This window comes from Pogonomyrmex barbatus, unplaced genomic scaffold, assembly GCF_055798465.1.
Source record: "Pogonomyrmex barbatus isolate J1 unplaced genomic scaffold, ASM5579846v1 scaffold22, whole genome shotgun sequence".
Taxonomy (NCBI): domain Eukaryota; kingdom Metazoa; phylum Arthropoda; class Insecta; order Hymenoptera; family Formicidae; genus Pogonomyrmex; species Pogonomyrmex barbatus.
The window spans coordinates 1,377,471-1,399,346 of record NW_028297119.1 but is presented as its reverse complement, the minus strand read 5'-3'; the positions used below and the strand labels follow the sequence as shown (position 1 = coordinate 1,399,346).

The following is a 21,876-nucleotide window of genomic DNA, read 5'->3' as shown; positions in this document are numbered from 1 at the left end:
ACTCTGTCCACACAACTCCACAGGTCAGTAAGAAGTACCTGATAATTATTTTGTTTCATGTTCAATATTTGACAGAAATTAACATAATATTTAAAAGCGCTGATTTACAATATTAATATTTTTCTGTCGAATAATAGAAGGTGATGGCATTATGGCTTTTGTGAATATAATGATTGAATATAATTTTTAATATTTTATTGTTTAATAAATGACATATTTTGTTAATTACTTATTTAATAATTTGCCGTTATGCAATGGCGTTATGCCAATACATATATGCATATGGCATATGGCATTTATCTATTTCTATTATTATTTTTATTATTACTTCGAGTATTTCTAAACATTTTTAAGGTATTTTTATATAATACATATATAATTATTTAATTTATATATAATTGTACATATTTCCTTTTTCTTCTTAAACTTATGTATATTGAACACAAATATATGTACACTTTAATACTTTTTATTTAACATTTTATTTGATCACATTTTGAGTTATACAAAGTTAAACAGTTGATATTGTGCTAATATAGCCCCTTATGCATGCTGATAAGATGATTTCTTTTCCAAAATTTCCATAAAAGTAAATTATCCGATAAATTGATTGCAGTTTTCTTGACAATCTAATTTATGTTCAGTTATGGATACAACTTAATGAGCGAAATGTGTATACATAGTTTGCTCTGACTGAGGGAACTGAAAAAAAATATGTTTATGACTTCTGAAAATAATGTTCTTTTATAATACTTTATAATTCTTTAAGAAAAAATATTGAGAAATTAATGATTCAAGTTTAAAAGTTCATTTATTTTGTAAAAACAGTACTTTATAAATTTGCATATCTACTTTCTGACAAGTAAATCAATATCCGTATAGTCAGTATCAGTATATTAAAAATTTATGGTATGTATTTATTGCTATCTTTTTTAAAATTTTATTTTGAAAAAAAATATTTATATATGTATATATATATATATATATATATATATATATATAATGTATGTATATATAATGTGTGTATATATATATATATATATATATATATATATATATATACGAGTGTGTGTGTGTATATATATATATATATATATATATATATATATATATATATATATAAAACTTTGTAACAAAATATTTTTTTAAACAAAACATATTTTTTAAGTCCATTTTAATGAGAGCCATGTTGTCTTTCTTATTCTTTTTGAATTCATTATGCTGTGTTATGTTTTTACAAATAACGTCTTAATTAATAAGTAATAAGTATTTTCATAACTTTGAGTTTAGAATCGATTGTCGACAATATTTTATGATACTTTACACTGTGTATAATCATTAAGTTTACAATTAAAAAAAATATTTATATTAATATATTAAGAAAATTTATGTATACAATGTAAATGGCGTGCTCGAATACCATCTTCTCCTCTATTAATTACAAAATTTTTGATATGCATGTTATAACGTCCCTCGGTCAGAATAATCGGTGCGGAAGGGAGGATGCAGATCGGTCAAACGGATATGCTCGTCGGATACCGGAGTTCGGAAAAGAATTGCAGACGTTCGGATTTAATAAATAAACAATTTATTTAAAATGTTAAAAGTTAAATTTTATAAAAGACGTTGTCTTTCAAAACATGATACCGCTCGCATATGTTCTGTTGTACCCCGGATGGGCTACAACGTTAATTTTTAGAGATAGTCGGGTTCGTTAAGCCTAAGGAATTGGGACTCCGAGCAGGATCAAACGAATGGAAGGAAATCTTCTTGAAATCACTAACACACTTTCTTTATGTTACTTGATTTATTTCACAATTTCTTGGATTTAATATTACTTATTTTATTTCTTTCACACACGGTTAAACGTCGGCGGGCGCGTATCGCGTTACTCTGGCGGCCGTCGACCGAGTATGTCACCTGAGACGTTGATAGTACGGCTCGCGTGAACTTCGCTATGCTCGTGTAATATCTTGCACGATAATAACGATTCCGAACGACACGGTATGTTTGATTGTTTCCCGACTCTATCTATTACGCCTTGTGTAACCGGTTATATAGTCTGATCGATGCCTGGTCAGCATTCTGATCGATTGCGTCGATCGGTTGCGTGATATTGATTAATCAATATTACGCTCGATTTGATCATCAAATTTAGGAATTTGCTGATAGGCTTTTTCGCAATGTTCTCGCGATGCATTTCTGCGGTCTTTCGAAAGACTGGTCGCAATTTCGGCGGTCACACATTTGTGTCATCTTTCGAAAGACTTTTCGAGGTTCATGCGACCTTATTTTGTTGCCATGCGGACTACTTTTATTATTGGTTGTAGACTTGGCTACAACAGTTCGATTGTAATTATCAGTGCTTTGATGCTCGGTCGGAAATAGGATGTGTACGCGTATACTCGCGGGAGCCTGTAAATCAGAGACGCACGGGTTGCTAAGGCAACCACAGACTTTCACAATACGTGTATTTCGCTTGACACGCGTACGTCGGAAGAAAAGTCTGAGAATACTCCGACTTTTCGGATAGAAGGAAAATGAGAATACTGAAAGTGCTCGGTATTGGTTGGAGAAGAAAAAATCCGAGAACACTCCAACTTTTCGGATAGGAGCGAAACGAGAATACTGAGAACACTCGGTATTCAGAACGAGAAAATCTCGTGTCGTTCGGATCGGATCGGTGTATCGGAAACGGACGGGTCGGATAATCGGACAGGACTGGTTGTTTACAAAATTTGACGCGTTTATATATCCGATTTTTGTCTGCGTGTCAAAACGCTATTTCTTAACGCATTTTGCACAGCTCTGCCGTCGGCGAGATCAGCGACGAGCGCGTGATGTTCGGTCATGTTCGGGGATGTTCGGGCAGCACCGGACGGTGTGGACCGCAGCGCATGTAGTAACGGAGCGTTACAGATGCTCCGTTACAATGTAATAGTGTAAGAAGAAAGGTGAAATTGCGCATTGCGCATAATGGTGGTCTGAGATCTTGATCAATCAGAGCTTGAGCTTTTATGCAGCGCATTGTTTACAAATAACAAAAATGAAATAAGATTCTAATGCAATTTGGATAAAAATATGTTGTATATATATCATATTATAAAAATAAAGTATAACTATACAAACACAGTTATTGACAATACGATTTACGCTTTTAGAATTCTTATAATTCTTATTAACCGAATTTAATTTTTATTACATGTCAAAATTTTAATTTCTGTTAAGATGTGTCTCTTATGAATTCCTGTTGGGTAGATTTTTAACATGTTCTCATATTTAGAAGCATTCTATCATTATTTTTTTGTTCATACGACGCTTAATTATATATACTGAAGAAGACTTTGTGAATCGAAAACGTTTTATATTGTTTGTTTTTTTTTAAATGAAGACATTATTTATAAAGAAAACATATTCTGTTAACAAATTATTATTGCTTTTGACCTTCAATTTTATTGTTTTATAATGTATAAGTATTATACATTATAATGTACATTCATATTACAAATGTGAAATTAAAATAAGAGATAATTAATAGGAAATATGATTTTGGTTTTATAACAGGAATGTATCACTACATCGTAGTAGTGTGTATAGGCCGGTTCTAGTCCGGGAGCTCCGAGGGGGATGCGGATGTGCGGGGGGAACGATGGGCGCGGGAGGGATAGAAGGGAGAGGAAAGGTAGAGGCGGCGGTCTTTGAAATGAGCGGGGAAGGGAGGATAGTATGATCCGATAGTTATAAAAACAAATAGATAAACAAGTAGATAAACAAATTTGATATAAATTATAAACAAATAGAAAATTGCGACTTGAAGGACATGACGTCTCGAAGGAGGGGAGATAGATAAGATAGTAGCTATGAAGATGATATAAACAAAAAGATAAACAAATAAATAAACAGGTGGCGAGATGATATAAATGAGAAGATAAACAAATTGTGGACAGGGCACGTAGACATGATGTCAGCGGGGGACTGCTACCCCGCCGCCTGCCGCCGCCGCCACTATGTTGTCATATCATTTTTTCCTTTACCAACTATCTCTCTCTCTCCCGTTGCGACTCTATTGTATATCTTCTCTCTCTCTCTCTCTCTCTCTCTCTCTCTCGTATACTTACTATCTCCTATCTCTCTCTCTCTCCCGTTGCGGCTCTCTCTTATTACGAATTTTATGACTATTTTTTTTTGGATAATTATTTTTATGGCGGGAGGAAAGGAATAAAAGAAATATATATAATATGCAATGTTTTGCATATTATATATCTTTATTTTTTTAAACAAATTAAATACATTTTCATTTAAGCGTAAAATTTTTTATTCACATTTTTTTTCTTAAACATTAAAAACTAAAACTAACAGCTCGTAATCGATGAGTTGACGTCTATTGAAGATATCGCAATCGCGTATCGCGTTCGGTACTTCCTTGGAATCTGTTACAACACACGCGATGTTGGAGAATCGCGTATATTTGGCATCAATTGTATCGACGAATCTGTCGATCAAGTCGATCGAACGTCACATTGATACATTCGTCTAGATCAAACATTCGACGTAACGTCGATTCGATCATCATTGCGTACATTCAAAGAGTCATTCAAGACGTACGAATGTCGTTCATCAGGCAAACTCTGATGGTCCGACACTTATAAAATTATCTTTGTAATCGTTTCGCAGCAATTTATAGATATTCCATCGCTGCTCGTAGAGTCCCTTCCACGTTTCGAGAGACAGTATCAGTTCCTGTTCCCGATGATCTCCCAGAGCGATCTCCACGTAACTCCGTGGACCAACGTTGATTCCAATTTCCAAAAATTTGTAGCCTGTGGTCATCAGAATGTAACGTCTGCTCAGTAGGCGCATCGCGCGATGCTCTATCGAAATGCTGGATGGAATTATGATGCGTAATGGAAATTAAATATATAATATTGCATAATATTGGAAAAAAACAGAAAAAATAAAATGCAGTTGAAACTTACGCGTTACGTTCCTTCCTTGTTTCGCCATCGTACGGTGCGTTACTTTCTTTGGCGGAGTACATTGTGTGTTGATCGTTCATACAAACGAATAATGGAAGAGCGGAGTATTTTTCGTGTAGATCGTTCGATGGAGGATTGATCGCATCCGCGTAAATTTTGACATGGCAAACCGTTAATCCCCTTTCCCCATCCTTCCTCTCTCCCTCTCTCCCTCTTTCTAGGAATTTCATTATTGTGATCAAACATGTAGCGACATGTTCGCAAAAGAACGCTATAACGTGTTTAAATTTTTTCCAGGAAAAAAGCCGCGATAAGATGGCTTTTCGTGGAAATCGACGTACGTGTCGCAACGTGTTAAGAGAGAAGTGCCGATACTCCGGCTGCTATAAACAAATTGCGATTCGGAAGACCATACTCCGATTTAGATAAAGAAATAGCATTGATGACTGTACGTGTCGCGGCATGTTAAGAAAAGCGCCGATAATCCGGCTGCTATAAACAAATAGATAAATAAATTGCGACTCGGTTGCAAACGTATGACGACGCTTCGGTTTAGAGGGACAAAAGAAACTGCAGATGATATATATAATAGATTATTGAGTGCGCGGGATCACAGTAGGTGCTTTGAAAGTCTAATGAATCAATCGAATGTGAGAGAAAAATGGAACATCTAGAGCGAGTGGAACGCGAATTGTTGGAGCAGTGCAGCCAGGTCGCTACCTTGGTGGAGTGTTTCGCGTGCCTGCTGTACGCGGCGTACAGGACGTCGCGTGTTGTCCGCGCAACGATAATGCGAGGCACTTTGCGTACATTAAAGACCTGTCTTTCATGAGCTCGCAAAAAACAAAAAAGAACACAAGAAATACTTTTGCGACTGGTACGTATACACATTTTTAACAAATTTCATTATTTCTCTTATAAATTGTTTATTAAATATTAAAAAATCATGTTTCCTTTTTTTTTACAGATGTTTACGTTACTTCAGTTCATCTAAAAAATTGCAGTCGCATACAATGAACTGCGAACAGATGAACAATTGCGCCATCCGATTGCAAAGACGTGAGCAAGTGGCTCATATTCAAGAATCACATGAATAAGGAATGACTTCCATTCATCGTATACGCGAACTTGGAGTGCGTATACTACGGTGAACAGAACCGGCAGAGAAGGAAGACGCATCGTACACCTATCAGCATGAGGTATTTAGCATCGGATACTACGTGCGATGCCCGTACGATGACGCGTTATCGGTGTATCGATTTTGTCGCGGAGAAGACTGCGTTGTGTGGTTTATTCGGCAACTCGAAGACTTGGTGCATTGAGTAAAAATTTTATTATTCGCGAATGTCCCCATAGAAGCGTTGTCGAGAGAACAGTGGCATACCGTAGTGTGATGCGTTGTCACATTTGTGAAATCATTTGCGTTGGACGACACGCGGATACGCGATCACTGCCACCTTACTAGTCATTACCGTGGTCCCACGCATTCAAATAGCAATCTAAATTATAAAGATTTAAACTGAACAGTCAAGAGCATAAAAGTGGAAGAGATGTATGTGTATATAATTCGTCGATGATAAAAATAAAATTAAGTACATGGATAATGAAAATAAAAATTAAAAATGAAAACACAAACATCGTTTCGATCTTATGTTAGGTCATCTTCAGTGCGGTAATACAATATGATGGTAGGAACATAAAGACAATTAACGAAAATAATAGTTATGAAGAAAATGTCAAGTATAAAAACGATTAAGAATTTAAAAACTATGAGGCAACGCGCGATGGTGTTAAGAATGTAACGATATGCCTCTCGCGTACCGTTCTAAGTATAAGTGCGACCAGGCTCCGCGCCCGCTACCGACCGACGCGCGCGCTCGAGATACCGAACGCACCGACCGTTGCGCGCGCAACCGAACACGCACTCGCCACGTGCGTATCAAACACCGTCGACGACCCGCGCTATTTTACAACTTAACAAACGCGGCCGGGTATATAAACCCGATTCATGATAAAACACCCAGACCGATCCGATCTGTTCACATCTTCGACCGATATCGAAAAAACCGAGACCAGGCATTCCTGATTTCTGCCGAGCATACTCGACACCAGGTATCATCCATCTGAAAAGTGAGAAAATCGGGACAGAGCATTCTTAGTCCCCGACAAGTATACTTGTCACTCGTTTCCTCCTATCTTCCAACTTCGAGACGAAGCATTCTCGGTCTCACCACTCTTACCATTACATAAGCCCATGGGACGGAGTATTTTCGGTCTCCGACAAGTATACTTGTCTCTCGTATCGAATTCACGAACAAGAGCGAGCATTCTCTCTCCTGGCATTCAAACGCGCACCGATTACGCGGCGAAACCAAATAACGCGGCACGCACTGCAAGTGCTACCGACGAACCGCTGTTCAACCAATCACGCGCCTATGCGACCAGTAGGCTCCGACACGAACCAATCACTCGCTCCGACGCACGCGCCACGCACTCCGAGTACACCGTGCATACTTCGCGCGCACCGAAAACCGAACACGGCGAACAGCATGCAACACCTGCCGACAAGCGAGCTAGGCGAATCAATGCCGCTGTGTATCATCAATTACATCAAATAAATATATTCTTTTACCAACATCTGAGTCAAATAACCTTATTAATTTCCGAACCCGACGAGCACGTCCGCGCACCCAAACTCGCACGACATGCCCGGCGAGGACGGACCATTATAAGAACAACGGATTGATGTGAGCGAAAAAGCCTAATAAATAATCTTGTACAGACGCAGATGTTCTCATTTTGTATGGTTATGATTCGAAATACGTGTAATCGCTTCACGCCTAACTGCAGCGAATCTCCCTCCTTTTTTATTTTCGATGCAAATTCCATGTATAAGCGCCGTGGACAATGTATAATGTATAATGCCAATGTGCATGGAAATGTCATTGAGTGAGAGATACGCTTGTCCTAAGTATGAAGAATATGTATTGAATACAATGATAGTTATATAGGACTTATATAGAACTTATTTAGAAAGGTAAATTGTGGAAGATGGAATTAATCTTAAATAAATTTCGACGAGACAGAAAAACCATGCAAATTTGGAGACAACCCACATAGCCCATTGTAGAACGGATCGGCGTTACAATCAAGTTAATCTCAAAAAGAAACTCACGAACGTGTCAAACAAAAAGATCGTCACGAAGACATATCAAAATATTCAGTTTAGAAGGGGAAATTCTGTGGAGGGGAGAAAGTATGCTTGGAACCTGGGGATAGATTGAGGATGAGAAAGTAGCAATTGGTTAACAAATCCGTGTCATTTTGTTTATAATCCCTTGAGGCTGTTTTTTAATGTAAATCATTTCGGAAACAATCCTCTTGTTCCATGAAGGTTCTTTGTCGAGAATATATTAATATTATCCCAATCAAATTCATGTTTAAAATTCATTCTATGAATCGAAACCACAGATGGGAAGCCATTAACTTTTTTTATGTCATGAATATGCATCGTTTATTCTAGTTTTGAATTGTCGTTTAGTTTATCCGACATAGGTGGCCTCGCAATCCTTGCAATTGATCTTATAAACCACTTTTGGATCATCGAATATAATAAGTCTTTGCCAGTTCTAATACATCTATTCAGGGAATTAACCTAATTTCATGTTGTATTTTGTTATAATTGTTGAGAAATTTTCGGATATATCCCTGACGTATGAAAGAATAAGAAAGTAAGGGCCTGCGGGGAACCATAGACTCAGAAACGCCAGCAACCCTATCATATGGATCCTCAGAATTCAATTGTGTAAAATATTTTATAAAGATTCATATTGCATAGTATTTCACAACTTATCCGGTTATGACGCGCATTTTTCATTATGAAAATAGCTACAGCATTCGAAGGCAGGATCGACGTGCTGCTGATAACAAAAGAAAAATACATTTCGTTCACTAAACATGCAAACATTAAAGATATCGTCGAGAAATCAGATTCACGAAATTGCGTACGACTGCGGTTCATCGATACGTACAAATTTTTAAATATTAGCCTCGATAAATTGGCATCTTTTCTAACGAAAATGAAATTAAAAATTTTACGAATTTTCCACGTTATCAAACGAAAGATTTTGATTTGTTGACGCGTAAAGGTGTCTTTCCCTACGAATACGTGGATCGCGCAGACAAGCTGCAGGACACGCGTCTACCACCGCACGAATCATTCTATAGCTCATTGACCGATGACACAGTATTGAAGAACGATTACGCACACGCCGCGAACGTCTGGCAGCGGTTTTTTATTGAAACTCTAGGCGAGTACAGCGATCTGTATTTAAAAACCGATATATTGGCCGATGTTTTTGAAAATTTCCACGAAAGTTGTATCAAAAGTTCTCGATCTCGCTCATTACACATTGCCAGGTATCACATGGGACGCCATGCTGAAACATACGCGTGTAAAATTTGAGTTGCTCACCGACATCGATATGATTATGTTTATCGAGCGCGATATACGCGGTGGTCTCAGTCAATGGTCCGACGCAGGCCAATAACAAGGAGTGAGTTCCAATTGCGCACAGAACAAATCGGACACAGCAGGTTGAATGGATCGGACACAGGTCCAAACAGACACAATAAGGAATGCACACAAGGTGGTTGAAATCGGACATAGTGAAAATCGGACACAATGGCAATCGGACACGGTACTAATTGGATACAGTAGGAAATGGACACACATTAGCTGCAATCGGACACAGTGCCAATCGGACACAGTGACAATCGGATACAGTGACAATCGGACACAGTAGGAAATGAACGCATAGATAGTTGCAATCGTAACAGTTTTCCTAAAAAAATGTTAAAAGTGTTATTATATTCGAAGTGCAAGATGCAATCTTTCGCCTTACTAAAATGATAGATCCTAGAAAGATTGATAAACACCCCTACGCAAGGGTTTGGGGATGAAGACGTAATCTTTCATCTTACTAAATTGATGAGTCTATCATATACTAAAATGATAGATCCTAGAAAGATTAGCAAAGACTCCAACGCAAGGATTGGGTGTGAAGTTTTCGCTGATCTTTTCATTTTGTTACAAATATAATTTTATATTGTTTTCAAGTGTTGCATGTTTTGTAATTCGTTCTGTGATAGTGGGGGGGGCTTCGCCCCCCAACCCCCTTACTCTCCAGCCCCCCCACTAAGGAGGCTTGTCCCCTGGACTCCTGACGAGGGGACTTAGCCTCCTCGACCCCCGTTCGGGAGGCTTCATTCCCCGAACCCCCCCTATCATGCGTACAGAGTCACAACGCATGCTCAGTTTGCTGCATTACGTTCACGCACGCTCAGTTTGCTGCTATAACAGATTTCCTAACCAAAAGGTCGTCAACTTTAACGCTTAATATCTCGGTTCGTGAGGCAGACTGCCGCGTTTTTTTGCCAGATTCTTTTATCTATTTATCTATTTAATTATCCGTGTATCCATTTTCTATTGTGTCCGATTGGCACTGTGTCCGATTGGCACTGTGTCCGATTGGCACTGTGTCCGATTGCTACTGTGTCCGATTGCTACTGTGTCCGATTGCTATTGTATCCGATTGTTACTGTGTCGATTGTTACTGTGTCCGATTGCCATTGTATCCGATTGTTACTGTATCCGATTGTCACTGTATTCGATTGTTACTGTGTCCGATTGCAGCTATTGTGTGTCCATTTCTTACTGTGTCCGATTAGTACTGTGTTCGATTTTCAATGTGTCCGATTGCCATTGTTCGTTCCTTATTGCGTTGAACCTGTGTCCGATCCATTCAACCTGCTGTGTCCGATTTATTCTGTGCGCAACTGGGACTTCCCCATAACAAGTACATATCGTTCATATAACTCATCGAAACCATCGTCGTATTTGATGTACTACGACGTGAACAATCTGGACGGACGATGTGTCAACCGCTGCCGAATTTCGATAGATTGAAGACATCGCGAACTTTGATGCAAACTTGATCGCTCCAGATTTGCCTACGGATTATTCATCATGAATAAAAAAGTACCCGGCCTAATGAAGGACAAAAATAATGGTGTAATAATGAAATTCATCGGACTCAGAACGAAGATGTACGCGGTGAGGATTGACGGTAGAAAGGACATCAAAAAGGCGAAAGGTGTAAAGAGTAACGTCGTAGCGCGAACAATAACGTTCGACGATTACACACGGTGCTTAAATGAAGAAATCGAAATGACTCGTCACCAGTATAAGATCCAAGTTACATCAAGTTACATCAAATATATACGGTGTCGAAAATCGCTCTGAGTCCGTACGAACGATACATCGTATCGGATTTGACGGAGACATTACCGTGGAGACATTGGCGGATTCCGTTATAATATATATATATATATACACAATGCACACACACACACACACACACACACACACACACACACACACACACACACACACACACACACACATATATATATATTGTGGCGGTCCCCCGCTCACATAACTAATACCTAGCAAAACATCCACGAAAAGCACCATGGCCCGCATGGCGTAGTGGTAGCGCGCCAAGTCTCATACACCTGAGGACCTAGGTTCGAATCCCACCGCGGCCAACATCTTTTTTCCGTCATCAAAATTCATCATATCGTGGACAACGCTCCTCCATCACCAACTGCCACCAAAATGGTGACCCCGACGTGATTTGAACACGCAACGCAACGCAACGCAACGCAACGCAACTGCAACCTTCTACCTTCTCAACTCCACGCATCGAAACACAGAACACGGCCTCATAAAGCCCGCTGCTTTCGATCACGTGACTCTCCTTGGCCAATCATCGGACGCACTCGACTTGCCGAGGTCTCGCACACATCTCCCTGTCGACGTCCATACGGCCAGCCCACATCGCCAACCGGTAAAGACAGCCAATCACTGGACACTCCTCGACTTTCAAGGTTACGCTCACAACCTCACTGTCGATGTCCAAATGGCTCGCCCACGCAACGGAGAAGCAACTAGCGCACAACAGAGTCGCAGTGGCAACATGCCCTCCTCACATCGCGCATCTCATATCTCCCTGGGCAGACACACCGGACAACGGGCACACAGAGAAGAATCGGAGCTTGTCCACTAAGGGGGAAATCCTGTGGCGGTCCCCCGCTCACACAACTAATACTTAGCAAAACATCCACGAAAAGCACCTAGATCCTCAGGTATATGAGACTTGGCGCGCTACCACTGCGCCATGCGGGCCATGGTGCTCTCAGTTGGGTTCCGCATGAATTGTCCGAAGACAACAAAAATCGTCGGCGTGACACTGCACTCACTTTGCTTTCAAAGTTCCGGAAAAAAGATTTTCTGCACAAAATCATTACAGGCGATGAAAAGTGGATTCTTTATGATAACCCTAAACGTAGAAAATCATGAGTTGACTCTGGTCAACTTCGACATCGACGCCAAAGCCCAATATCCGCGCCAAGAATGTTTTGCTCTGTATCTGGTGGGATTGGAAAGGTGTATTGTATTACGAGTTGTTACAACTGGGTGAAACAATCACGGCAGACCGCTACCAACAACAATTGAACGATGCATTAGAAGAAAAGAGGCCATTTACTGGCCAAAGACGTCGTAAAGTGATCTTGCTTCATGACAATGCCCGACCACATGTTTCGAAAGCGACTCAGGATCATATCTTTGCGTTAGGCTGGGAACTTCTCTCGCACGCGGCGTATAGCCCAGACATGGCGCTTTCCGATTACTACCTATTCCAGTCGCTGCAGCATCATTTGGCTGATACACATTTCGTGAGATTTGAAGAGATACGAAAATGCATTGATGACTTTATCGCTTCGAAGTCGGTGAGCTTCTATCGTCAAGGAATTCGCAAGCTACCCGAAAGATGGCAAAAGGTCGTTGATGCAAACGGGGAATATTTCGCTTAATATTTTTTTGTTTGTTTTTGAATAAAGATTGAATTTTACAAAAAAAAGCTCAGAACTTTTTTGTACACCTAATATATATATATATATATATATATATATATATATATATATCATAAGTAATATAAGTAATAATATTATAAATATTATAAATAGTGAAAAGAAAGCATCGCACATAGTGTAAGATATGTTCTTAGCGAATCATATTTTGTAATAAAGTAATATCTCTACGTAGTACAGGATGGGTAACGCTAAAAGCTTTTCTGTATTTCTCTGTCGAATCTCTTCAATCAATAAATCAATAATCATAAACAATGGTGCAAGGAACGATCTTCTCTACATTATTCATACATTACGGAGACCAAAAACGAGCGGACCATCGCTCGGCCACATTGCGCCTCTCCTCCACAAAATTGTCGTCCCGACAATTCTCTTCAAAAACTGCTCTGTAGAAAGCGACCTCTTTCTCTTCCTTGATAAAGATCATTGGGTACCAGACGGCTTCCTGTCCTACTCTGAGCTATTGCTACAGGTTACCAAGTGCCATATTCCTGATCTCTATCTTATACCCTCCTGGAAGTATTGAACCTGCAGAGATTCGTTCCCACTTCTTTCTTCTTTTTTTGAATCTTGTTCTTGAGTCTTGAGTGCTTTTTTCTTGAATCTTGAATTTTGAGTTTCGTGCGCTTCTTTCTTGATTTCTTCGGACAAAGAGGAGAAGGTGGTCTACCGTGGACCCAACGTCTTTAAAAACTCCCCAAGTCCCTGCCTTGGCATTCACCTTAAATCCCTCAGAAAAATCACGGTTCAAAAAAATCGAGGGCGAGGCAGAGAAGCACTTCTTAGAATTATTATTCAGCCAGATGTTCGGGCTTCGGAAGAGAAAATCTCCCGCCATAGATGTCAATTCAACAGCAAACTTAAACAAAAATGAAAACAAAAACGAGTATTTATTTCTTTCAAAATATTTTTAAATATTTACAAACTTGTCATTTTCCCTTCCAAGGGCGAAAAAGAAAGATTGACTATTTTTGGAAAGCTCCCTGAAAGTAATACGACAAAATTGTTTATTCAGAAATTCTTTCTTTCATGAAATGGAGCTAATCTATCCAAATGCCACAATCTTACTCTTATGTCTATTCGATTTCCGAATACAATAAACTACATAATTTAATTTTTTAACTATCACATATGGACCTTCCCAATTACTTTGCAACTTAGAGGCTCTACCTTGAACTTTTCGAGGATTAAAAAACCAACCTTCTGACCGGCTTCAAAACACAATCGTCTGTCCTTACGGTCATAATAAAATCGTCTTCTGAAATTTCAAATCCATGCGTTGACTCGCAATGTTGTGGATATGACTCATCTTTTCCCTTAATTTAAATAAGAATCCTCTTCCCTGTGCAATATCTTCAAACTCTGGGGGACAGCCCTGAAAAAGATCTAAGGGCAATCTTAATTCTCGTTCTAAACATAACTTCGAAGGAGTAAAACCAATAACTTCGTGTTTGGAAGATCTATAAGCTAATAAGCTCAATGGAACCTAACGATCCCAATCCCTCTGATTTTCCGAAATAAACTTCGCTATATAATTCAATAGCGTTTGATGTTGACGTTCTACTTGATCATTCGATTGAAAATGGAAAAGGGTAATTCAAGTTTTCCTCGTTCCTAAAAATTGAAATAATTCTTGAAATAACCGTGACTCAAAATTCCTTCCTTGATCAGTATGCAATTCCAATGCAATTCCAACACACCAGTCTAGAAATAACCTGACTTACAAAGATTTCAGCAACCGTATTTGTTTTAATGTTTTTAAGAGGAAAAACCTCTATCCACTTAGTGAAGCAATCCGTTACAACCAACAAATATTTGTTTCCGGAAACAGAAATGACACAGGACCAATAACATCCATTTGCGCTTTTTCAATAGGAGCATCACGTTATAAATTTGAAGGGAAGATTTCCCCTTTTCCGAAGGACTCTTTCTAGCGACACAAACTTTACAAATCCTACACCAATGTTCCACATCCTGCTTACAGGTCGTCCAGAAGAACCGCTTTCGAATTTTTGCTAAAGTTTTATTGACACCAAAATGTCCACCAGTTGGAGAATCATGCGCTTCTCTCAAAATTTGCTGAACTATTTTTTCTGAAACTATTGTTTGAAAAATAAATGTTTTTAAATTTGAAGACTCCTATCTTCTGCAAAGAACTGCATCCCGTGTTGTGACCGAGCGATAATTCGCTTGTTTTTGGTCCCTGAGTAATGTCTGAATAATGTTGAGAAGATTGTTCTTTGCCAACGCGCCGTTGTTTATGACTACTGATTTATTGATTGAAGAAATTCGTCAGGGAGATTCATGAGAAGATTTTGAGAGGTGACGCGGGAGCGAATTGTATCACGAACAGTGTAATTAATTAAAGTTCTTTATAAACGGCTTCTATTTATTTACGCATGTTGTGTGAGTGTTGTGCGACCGCCACAGAAGCGCGATATTTTTGGGGGCTTGTCTGGGATAGCGGACAATGGACGTCGCATCGGAAAGTGTTGAAAAGCCAATTGAAAACGAGGCACAAGGATCTTCCATAAGGGGAATGAGTCGTGTGGCGAGGAAAAGGATTTGCATGTGCACGGCGGAGGAGGACGAGATATCAAGTTTGAAGGCCGTTCTTCGCTCTATGCAGGAGGAATTCCGTTTTCTCCGAGAGGAGCGAGCAGCGACTAGATGTCAGCCAGGCCAGTCATTAATTAACTAATTTCTTTTCGTTTTTACAAAATAAATTCTGTTTTTCCTTAAATTCACATTTACGCGGTATTGAATAAAAGAAAATGCTTTTACGTTGATTCTTTTAGCACGGTTTGATTTATCGGACGGACGTGCATACGTTTTTCAAGTTTGACGGGCTTCGATGTTTTAGATAAGAGGGAAATCAATAGGGAATTAAATAATTTTCGAAATTTCTTCCGAGTATCCGGAAAGTCGAATCTGTTTAGATGGGTGAATTTTGTGTAGATAAGTGAATTCCGTTTCGGGCGTTCAAGATTGGATCGTTTTCATCGGAGCCTATGGGGAGATTGAATGTTTTTTCCGTCCAAAAAAAGGAAAAAAATGATAAGTTTGTAAATATTTAAAAATATTTTGAAAGAAATAGATACTCATTTTCGTTTTCAATAATAATTCTAAGAAGTCTGCCTCGCTCTCGGTTTTTTTGAACCGTGGTTTTTTCGAGGGACTTAGGGCAAATGTCGAAGCAGGGACTTGGGGAATCCTTAAAGACATTGGATCCACGGTAGACATTGGATCCACTCTTCCCTCTTGTCCGAAGAAATCAAGAAAGAAGCGTACAAAACTCAAAATTCAAGATTCAAAAAAGAAGCACTCAAGAACAAGATTCGAAAAAAGAAAAAAGAAATCAAGACAGAAGTAGGAACGAATCTCTGCAGCGGCTCAATACTTCCAGGAGGGTGTACGAAGGCAAATCAATAAGTATCCGTGTTTATAAATAGGCGAGATTACTGATACAAATTGATACAGTTGATACATTACTATCGTGTACTACTATCTTTCAAACGACGCTATACCAAATTTCAAAGATTTATGTGATAATTTTGATTTAACAGTAATTCGTAGTGAGTGTGTTTGATGTTTTTTGATATAATGGAAAAAGAACAATATCGACCCGTGATTTGCTTTTTATTTTTGGATGGAAAATCGTGCGAAGAAATAAAAAAGAATTTGGATGCCGTCTATGGGAACTTTTCACCATCTATGACAACTGTCAGATATTGATTCAACGAATTCAAACGTGGCCGTACATCTGTTTTGATGAGGAGCGCCCAGGCCGCCCAGCAGACGTGGTTACTGAGGAATTCATTGAAAAAGTCCATGAAATGATTCTCGCTGATCGCCGAATGAAAGTGCATGAAGTAACAGAGGCCGTAGGCGTGTCATACGGAACGGCATTCAATATTTTGCATAATAATTTAGGAATGAAAAAGCTGTCGGCCTGATGGGTGCCGCGATTGCTCACGGTGAACGACAAGCGGATGCGACTATCAATTTCGAAGCAATGTTTGGAGCTGTTTAAACGCAATTCACAGGAGTTTTTGCGTCGAATCGTAACCGTTGATGAAACATGGATTCATCACTATACATCGGAATCAAAACAGTGGACTTTACCCGGCGAACGTGCTTCAAAGAAGATCAAAACGGTACCATCGACTGGAAAGATCAGTGATGGTCACTGTTTTTTGGAATACACAAGGCATGATCTTCATCAACTTTTTGAAGAAGGGAAAAATTGTCACGGGGCAGTACTATGCTGATTTATTGGATCGAAAAAAAAGTGTTCCACCACGAATGCACCGGCTCACTCCTCCACAGTCGCCACAGCCAAATTGTTCGAATTGCGCTACGAATTGCTACCGCATCCACCGTACTCTACTATTTGGCCCCCTGCGATTTCTTCCTGTTTTCAAATCTGAAAAAATGGTAGAAAGAGATTCACGTCGAATGAGAAGGTCATCGCTGAAACAGAGGCCTGTTTTGCAGAGTTTCGACAAATTGTATTTTTCGGAGGGGTTAAATAAATGGCAGGAGCGTTGGGAAAAGTATATCCTCCTAAAAGGAGATATGTTGAAAAGTAAAAAAAAAATTTTTGAAAAAAACTTGCATCTTTATTACTAACACGGGTACTTATTGATTTGCCCTTGTAAAATTGGGAGTACGGCGCCTAGTAACCTGTAACAGCAGCTCAGGATAGGGCAGGAATTCGTCTGATATCCAGGGATCTTTACCAAGGAAGAGAAGGAGGCCGCTTTCTGCAGAACAGTTCCTGAAGAGAATTGTCGGGACGACAATTTTGTGGAAAAGGAGGGCAGTGTTGTGGCTGAGCGGTGGTCCACTCGTTTTTGGTTCCCGTAATGTATGAGTAATGTCCGAGTTATGTTGAGAAGATCGTTCCTTGCCAATGCGCTGTTGTTTATAACTATTGATTTATTGATTGAAGAGATTCATCAAAGAGATTCGTGAGAGACGGTTTTGAGAGGTGACGCACGAGCGGATTGTATCACGAACAGTGTAATTAATTGAGCTTATTAAAATTTATTCTTTATAAACGGTCTCTATTTATTTACGCGTGTCGTGTGAGTATTGTGCGAGTGATTGCCGCGGAAGCGCGACATTTTCTATTATCACAAAAAATAAGTGATAAATTTAAAGCAGCAAGAAAAATACACTAAAATCAATAAAACACAATATGCCTTTCCTTATCTTGATAATCAGTATAAATAGTATTTTAAGCTGCCGATGGATTTTTGAAACTTATATCGCCATGTTGGATTCGCTATAGTAAATATAATAGATCGATTCTAAATCATTATGTGTTAGTGAGTACATATATAATACGTTCGTGTGTGTGTGTGTGTGTGTGTGTGTGTGTGTGTGTGTGTGTGTGTGTGTGTGTGTGGGTAGGTGGGTGCGTGTGGTATGTGTGTGTGGGTGGGTGGGTGTGTGTGTGTGTGTGGGTAGGTGGGTGCGTGTGGTATGTGTGTGTGGGTGGGTGGGTGTGTGTGTGTGTGGGTAGGTGGGTGCGTGTGGTATGTGTGTGTGGGTGGGTGGGTGTGTGTGGTATGTGTGTGTGGGTGGGTGGGTGTGTGTGGTATGTGTGTGTGGGTGGGTGGGTGTGTGTGGTATGTGTGTGTGGGTGGGTGGGTGTGTGGGTGTGTGTAGGTGAATGGGTGCGTGCGTGCGGGCACGCGCGTGCGCTCTGGGAAGGGGGATGACACCACGGGAACAAGGGCCCACGGGGAAGGGGGAGTTTCTCTCTCTGAGTTTCTCTCTCCTTCTCCGTCGAACGAACTACATTGTACCACTATCATACTACTAACGAACGACTATCAATTATTATTAAACTACTATCAACGTCAATTAATGATTACGTGAAAAAAGCGGACGACATTATATTGAACATCGATCGAACTGCGTTGTATCACTATCGAATATATATAATATTACTATCGAATGACTATCAACGATTGTTTAAACTACTATCAATGTCAATCAAATTATTATCAATCACTTTGAATGTCAATCGAATTGTGTTGTATCGCTACTATTATCGAACGACTATCAACCATTGTTAAACTACTCGTCAACGTCAATCAAATTATTACCAACTACTCTCGATGCGCGTTGAGGGGGTATGGGTCCGTCGGGGTCTGTCCCTGCCCACCGTTGCCCAGCATGTTCGTTATCTCTTTTATATATACTTACCGCACCTGAATTACAGGTAGGGTTTCTCCTTCTCCTTCCTATCTTACCGTTGCATGCTCTCCCTCCTCCCCGTTACAGTTTTTTTAAGCGGTCTCTCTTCTTCGAAGATCTTTTTTTAATTTTATTATTTGGATAATAACATTATTGTTATTTAATATTGTCAGTCTGCAAGAGGGTTCGCCTTCAATAAATACAAAAATATATGATTCAGGCGGATTATTTTGGATTATATTCATCCGATTTTTATTATTTGATAATAATATTGATAATATCAATATTAATGTTACAATAATAATAATAATAATAATAATAATATTATAGGGAATGATTGAGAAGGGAAAAAGTAATTAATAAATTAATATATTTCCTCAGTATTTATTTTTATATTTTATTAAAAAATTTTAAATTCGAAAAATAATATTTTTCAATATACATATTTTATTTCTCATTTAATGCATTGTGCACAATATTATTTACAACGTAAGATATTAATTCGCACTCTACAGGTAAATTTTTATCATAAATCTTACGCAAAACTTGAACCGCATTGCACTTATCGGTGATACAATTTTGATGTAAAAAGTTTAAATTTAAAAAATTTTTCATCAATTTTTCACATTTATGTATATGTATTTCATTTATGTTTATGTATATTTTGATATAATCAGATATATGCATGCTCGATGCAATATTCCAATTCAAATAAAAATAATACGGTCGATAGCTTCATGTACAAGCAAGTATTGTGCAATGTCAGTTTTACAATACTATTTTTATACATTTTAATAAGTTCTATAACCAAATCGTGAATTGTAAATGATGAAACCGCAATCGATTTTACCAATTGCTCGATATCCGCGTTCAATGAACATTTTCCTCATGTTGCATGAGGCAATATTATCTGATTGTTTCGATTATCGCCAAGAATCGATTCCACATAAGGTCCCACATTGATTTCAATATTCAAATATTTATATGCTGTGGATGTCAATGCGAATCTTCTCTCCAAAATAAAAGCTGTATAACGCGATGAATTTTGAGAAGACGTACTGTAAGAAAAAAGGTTACATATAAATGAACTGTAGGGAAATTGTCTTGATCTTTTTTTATGGAGAATGAAACTTACTGTTGATTGTACGCTTCATCTTGTTGAATTGGAACGTAATACTTCATATTCGCACACATTTTTCTTGAAATTTTGTAGTAATAAGAGCTATTCGTTTTTTCCACAAAGTGTGAATAATATGCGATTAATATAACATATTAGAACTCAACGTCATGCTGTAGTAACATTATCTAGAGTTCTTTATATATTATATTCCTCCACTATTTTTTCTATGAAAACAATGTGCTATCGATATCAATTCCAATGTTATTTTCTTCAAAACATAGGAATTTATTTATCTTAATGGATATGCTAGTTTTTAGTATAGGATACTATTAGATTATGAATCACATAAGAAGATATCCAATTATCTGTTAAAAATTTGATAAATGTAAAAAGATTTTCCGGGAAGATAATGCACTATCGATATGTTCCAATGTTATCTTTCAAAACATGGAATCTATTCATTTTTATCTTTATAGATATTTTTTAATGTAGGGCACCATTAGACTATGAATCACATAAGAAGATATGCAATTATCTGTTAAAATTCGCTAAATGTAAAAAGGTTTTTCGGGAAGATAATGCTCTACCAATATGTTCCAATGTTATCTTTCAAAACATGGAATCTACTCATTTTTACGGCTGAGATGAGACTCACATTATCAAATACACGTTTTTTCAAAACATACCTTAAATGATGTAGTAGCCCTCATAGTAGCATATAAATGAGAAGACTGAGATACACCATATCACTAGTGAAGTTGGAAGTTCCGAGTGATACATGAAAATATACATTGTCTCTCATGGAACTAAAAGATATAGTGCAGTAAGAAAATGAAATAACAGTTGAAAAAGATTTTTCACGTTGTTACGGATAATTCATGTTATGAAATAACAGATGAAGAGATTGAAAAAATATACCGAACCTTAAAGCAGACTGAAGTTAATGCTCTGAATGATTCGAAAAAAATGTGTGCAATATATTTTTATTACACTGAAGAAGTCCTCATTAGTAAAAAGTATTGCATAGTGCGTCGTACAAATTAGTAAAATATTTCCAAGTCTTCGCGCTGTTTGAAAGCATGTCACTTGTCAATATGCATTCATCCGTGGTAAATATTGTTCGGAATGCCGACACCCATTGTTTCAAATAATACCGTGTAATATGTGTCCTATTTGCACAAAGTGAACTTCTGTGAAAAACATATACCAAGAATATAAAAACAATATTTCTCAAAATATTTAGTGACTGTAAAAGAAAACATAATATGGAACAAACGGAGTGTGATTGGATAGAGCAGTCCACTCGATTGAATCGAAAAAATTTAACACGTGGGAACAACGATGTGATTGAGTTTATCGAATCGTTGAATGAACACAGTCTAACTAAACATCCGCGATTATCAATCAGTGTGAGACAATTGGTAATCGCACGTATCGCGCGACTCGAAAGTTTGAAAGATTCGGTGCGCGGAAGATTCGCATGCATGCAGGCGCCGGATAGTGGGACTTCGATGGCGTGGGATAGATACGACTTTCGAAAGTCATATACTGACAGGTGCGGTAATCAATTCCAAG

The 21,876-nt window shown here is 38.4% G+C and overlaps 1 protein-coding gene and 2 pseudogenes across 10 annotated transcripts in view; 2 read left to right on the top strand and 1 right to left on the bottom strand.

Annotated features, from left to right (window-relative positions):
• LOC105427296 (chromatin assembly factor 1, p105 subunit) overlaps positions 1-21,876 on the top strand; it is a 798,730-nt gene that overhangs the window by 46,770 nt on the left and 730,084 nt on the right. For 7 of the 10 annotated variants that reach the window (XM_089078297.1, XM_089078304.1, XM_089078302.1 and 4 more), the window contains exons 1-2: positions 5,274-5,853; positions 5,944-6,175. The exons of 1 other annotated variant lie outside the window; for it this stretch is intronic. The gene's annotated coding sequence lies outside the window, so the exon portion shown is untranslated. Of the gene's footprint in view, positions 1-6; positions 24-5,273; positions 5,854-5,943; positions 6,176-21,876 lie in introns of those variants that run through there. 2 more of the 10 variants (XM_089078305.1, XM_089078301.1) reach the window with 1 other exon arrangement.
• LOC148936423 (histone-lysine N-methyltransferase SETMAR-like) lies at positions 16,571-18,394 on the top strand (annotated as a pseudogene).
• Positions 18,654-20,331, bottom strand: LOC148936422 (uncharacterized; annotated as a pseudogene).